We start from the raw sequence: 5,284 nt of genomic DNA on the forward strand, positions 1-5,284 counted from the left end.
CCGGGGGGCCTCCCTGCCCCTCCCTGCCTCTCTGGCCCGGGATGGCCCGGAGGCCGAAAACAAGGTTGAAGAACTTGCAACTTAAGAAGATGATAGTTACCAGCCCTGCATTACCTCAGGGGAAAACAAGAACTACTCTGCCATTTTTAAGGAAGCCAGATACCCAAGGACAACTCACACTGCAGACCCCCACAACACCATTCCTGGTAACTACAAGATGACTGCTGTGCCGCATCAGCTGATAATTATCCCTGTGTACCAGAACTGCTTTCCTGAAACTGCATTCCTTGGAGACTCACCTACACTTGTGGATCTGCCGGAGACCCTTCCTTATCCAACCCTGAGTGGAGTTTATGCTCCCTATTACCAAAAACTTTATGAGCTGATGGTTGGAACTTGTGGCCTCTCTCCCTTTACTTGTATGTATCACTTTTTCAGTAACTCTTCTGGAAGACAACTGTATATAGCAGGGATATTGTAATGGGAGAGTGAGACAGGGCAGAGGGACAAACATAGGAAAAAAAATTAAAAAAAAAAGAGGAAGAGGAAAAAAAACCATATATATGTGCATAAGCAAGAAAGTAGAAGTGGAATATTATTGATGATAACATGCTTGATTGGGTCACTGTGCAGTCTATTCTAGATGGGAAATTACATTTAGTATGCTGTGATGATGCTCAGGGAATGAATGTTACGGGAAAAAAACGAAAACAAAAAACAAACAAAAAAAAACGGTTAAACTATTCGTACCATTTAAAAAAAAAAATTGGATATTTGATGGCTGCAGTGAGCGGTATGGGCCCAGTTGGGTTCTACTTTATAGTATGCTCTTTTTACCCAATGGGGTTTAGGCCTAAAGTCAGACTTGAGTTCATGTAGAGGCATGTGTCAGCTGTGATAACTATTGGAGAGACTTAGACTAATTAAGATCACTGACAGATCATTTGGGGAGGGGTGAGGCACGGAGGGCAATCGGGGATGACAGGGACAATGTGGGAGGAGGATGGGTCATAACAGAGGGAGGGGGATGGGGAATCTAGGATGGTAAAACAAAAGGCAAGGTATGCAGGACACAAGAATTGGGAAATTATTTGCTGAGAACATATATGTTGACGTGCTTGATTGAGCCAACGCACAGTATATATTGGATGGAAAATTCATATTCATTTGTGTGTTGCGATGGGAAAAAAAAAATTATAATAAAAAATAAACTATAAAAAAAAAAAGAGAAGAGGATAGAGAAAGATAGCAAGTGAACAATAGAGGGGATGTTAGTGAGAAACAGATATGGTTTATTATCTGTTGAAGATGACGTGTATAGTATTCTCAACTGGACTGGTCTGGGAAGTATTTCATGATGGGTGAAGTCTTTTAACAAGCAAAATGAGAAATAGTGATTGACTGTTTTAAAAAATTATAATAATAATAATTATTGGGAAATGCATGGAAAAGACTTTGAATGATAAAGCGGGGAGATCGATGCCTCTGTATTGACTGACATGCATGGCATTCCCTTTTGAAAAAGCAATGGAAGTCAATGTAAAGTTATATGTAATCCAATGTAATATAAAGAAGATTATGATAATAATAAAAAAAAAAGAGAAACTGGAAAAAAAAAAAAAAAAAAAAAAAAAAAGCCCCGGCACGCGCGCGGGCCGCCCGCGTGCATGCCCGAAATCCTGAGAGGAGAATGGAGAAGGGATTGCGGAGCTGTCTCCCTAGGGGTTTCTCACTTTCCCTCTCTGTCTCCAGCGAGTGCACATGCCCTACAGCAAAGTTAAAAGAAAAAAAAGAAGAAGAAGAAAGAAAAAAATGCAAGCAGGGTCACACCATTTCTCAATCCAAACCCCCGCCTTGTATTTCTGTGTAAAGCCAGTCCTGGGCTGCGCGACGCTTGCCCCACACGGACAGCCCAGGATCATGACCCATGGCTTCCCTGTGCCTGCCAGGTGCCAGTTCCACTGGGTGCTCCCAGGATAGAGAAAGACTGTACAGGAAGGCCCGGCCCCTCCCCCTGCCTTCGCGCCTGTGCTACTGGCAGGCCCCCAAAAGTCTGCCCCTCCTCGCATCGCCGTCCACCCAGGCATCTCGCCGTCTGCCAGCCCGTCCTCGGCCTCAGGGCCTTCCTCCCGCTGCACGCCCCTCGCCGCTCCCTCCTGCCCACGCTCAGGTCAGGGACAAGGCATTGCCGCCCTGAGTGGGGTCCAGCACCTCCGGCTCAGGTCTCGTGTGCATTCGTGGGCCCAGTGCCCCTGCTCCCCGGCTCGGGTGTCCCTGTTCTCTGTGTCTAAGGCGTCCCTGTTCCCCAGTTAGGGTGTCCCTGTTCTCTGTGTCTAAGGCGCCCCTGCTCCCCGTTGTCGGTGCTCCTGACCAGAAGCTCTGTGGACTGAGGCCCCACGACCAGCGCCGTCCCAGCCCAGCCCGCACCCTAACCAGTACGCATCTTGTGGAGGGAGCGATGACCTTCCGTGTCGGTTTCCAAACTTACGTAGTGGCTCTTCCTGCTTCCACCCAGACCCTGCAGCTGCCGCGATGTTTGCCGAAGAAGAACTTGTTGCCGTTTGCGCGCTCTTTGCACGGAGGTGGTGGGGCCAGAGAGGACGTGCCTGCACCCGGCACAGAGCTGGCTGACGAGGACATGCCGGGCCTCCGTGTCGGGAAGGCCACACGTTCTCAAGGCCCGGCTACGCGAGGGGGCAGCCTGCCTGGAGAGGTCTCTGCTGCGCCTCCCAACGCAGGCGGCCCCTCAGCCTTTACCTCCACCTGCCCGCGGTTGTGCCCGCCACCCTGAGCCAAAGGCGTCCTGAGCCCCGCAGCCCAGACCAAAGGTCTGGAGGGCGAGCGGCCGTGAGAGTCGCAAGAGGGGGAGCTGACAGACGCCCACAGAAGGGTGGGTGCACCCTGGTGCAAACACGGAAGCCCAGGCTGGGGCCGGGTCAGAAGCAAGTTCCAGGCTAGAGGCCGAGCTGGCTGTGGGTGTGGCCAGTCACCTTGACAAAGCTGGAGTAGGTTATTTTGTGTTGAGTAAACAAAAAACAAAACACAATAACACCTTATTTAGTGGGCCAGCAGGTGGTGTGGTTAAGTCGCTGGACTCCAACATGACCAACCATGCATGGTTTGAGTCCTAGACCTCATGGTTTACTTTCTCACTTTCCCTCTCTGTCTGGTGAGTGCATGTGCCATATAACACATTCTTAAAAATAATGATAATAATAATTGGGGCCCACCGGTGGCATACTAATTAAGGTGCTGGAGCCCACATGGCCAACTGCAATTCGAGTCATAGACCGCAACTTGAAGCTCATGCTGGGCGCGTGTGTGTCCAAACTCCTGAGGAGAAAGGAGAAGGGATTGCAGTGTGGCCCCCTTGGGAGGGCGACTTCTCACTTTGTGTCTCTCTTTGTCTCCTTGGCGAGCACAAGCACCCTATAGCAAAATCTCTCTCAAAAACAAAACAAAACAATAATTATTTATTATTAAAGAATTATTTATTGGGACCAGCAGTTAGCGTAATGGATATGTCGCTGGACTCCCACATAGTTGACCGCGGTTCGTGTCCCGGACCCAGTGGCTTAAAACTCACGCCGGGCGTGTGTGCGTGCGTGCCCAAGATCCCGAGAGGAGAATGGAGGAGAAGGGATTGCGGCATGACCATCCCCCCTGGGGGGTGATTTCTCGCTTTCTGTCTTTCTGTCTCTCTCTGTCTGTCTGGCGAGCGCACGTACCCTATAGCAAAAACCTCTCCCCCCCAAAAAAATGAATTATTTATTTAATTTTATTTGTTATTATTATTTTAATTTGACCAGAGAGAAACTGAGAAAGAAAGAAAGGGAAAGTGAGAAAGCAAGCTGCCAGATCCAGGACTTGAACCACAGTCGACCATGTGGGAGTCCCAGTGGCCTACCCACCATGCCACTTACTGGCCCCAAAACAGGGACTGTTCATGGAGCCAGCAGGTGCTGTGGCGGCGGGTGCTGGGCTCCTCCACGGCTGACTCCATGGCTGACCAAGGTTTGAATCTTGGACCTGGCGGCTTGCTTTCTCTCTCTCTTTCTGTCTCTATCTGGGCAAATTAAAACAATAAATCATCATTTAAAAAATAATTCATAAAATTAGGGACCAGCAGATAGTGTAATGGTTCTGTTGCCGGACTCCCACGTAGTCGACTATGGTTCAAGTCCTAGGCCTGGTGGCTTAAAACTCATGCTGGGTATGTGAAGGGATTGCAGCATGGCCAACCCCCCGAGGGTGATTTCTTGCTTTCTGTCTTTTTGGCGAGTGCATGTACCCTCTAGCAAAAATCTCTTTCCAAAAAAAACAATAATAATAATTAATAAAATGAAACCATTCTTTTAAAAAACCTTTATTTAGTTAGCTTAGTGGTCAGAAATGTCTGAGCATACCAACGAGAGACAGAGAGACAGAGAGACCGAGGGAGATGGAGAGGACATCCCCATGGCGTGTCCATGCCACAACCCTCTCTCCATTTCCCCATCCCGTCCGGATTTGGGCACACGCCGTGACCAGCGTGGCTTTCTTTTCTTTTTTAAACTTTTCTTAAAAATAGAATTGTGTTATTTAATTTTATTCATCTTTTTTCTTTTTAATTTAACCAGAGAGAGACAGAGAGAGAAAGTGAGAAGGCAAACCCCAGGCCTGAGACTCAGACCACGGCTGGTCATGTGGGAGGCGGGCGCTTTAACCAGCCGCCTGCCAGCACCCCCAGTACAACTTTCAAGCCTCTAGGGCTGGGATTCGAACCATGGTCAGCTATGTGAGATCCGGCTTCCTTAACCACTGGGCCATGGAGTTGGCCCCTTGTTTCAATATTTTTGTTTATTCATTTTTTTCTTCCATGATGGGAGGTGGAGGGAGGGACCCTCCCCACAGGGCCTTCAAGCCACAGCCCACCTCCGGTCCCTGCAGGCCCAGAACATAGGCACATCCTGGGGCGTGAACCCAGGACCTTCCATTGGGTCCAGCTGCACCACCCCGGGCCCAGTTGGCGCGGACTCCAGGTCTCACACACAGCCCAGGTTTGCGGTGGCTTGGCTCAGGGACGGTGAGGCTCACCCATGATGTCCGCACGGCGTGCCCCCCTCGAAGTCTGCATGTTCCGTCGTCCATTTGGGGGTGGGGCAGCAGCCCAAGGAAGACCATCGCCATCGGGCAGGCGTGACAGCATCCCCAAGCGCCGAGTGGCGGCAGAGGTGTGTAAGGAGCATGTGCCCCAGCCCGGGTCACGAGGCTGCAAGATCGGCCAGTGGCCTGGACCTCCGCA

The sequence above is a fragment of the Tupaia chinensis genome, unplaced genomic scaffold (genome assembly GCF_000334495.1).
Source record: "Tupaia chinensis unplaced genomic scaffold, TupChi_1.0 Scaffold143646_1, whole genome shotgun sequence".
In the NCBI taxonomy this organism is placed as follows: domain Eukaryota; kingdom Metazoa; phylum Chordata; class Mammalia; order Scandentia; family Tupaiidae; genus Tupaia; species Tupaia belangeri.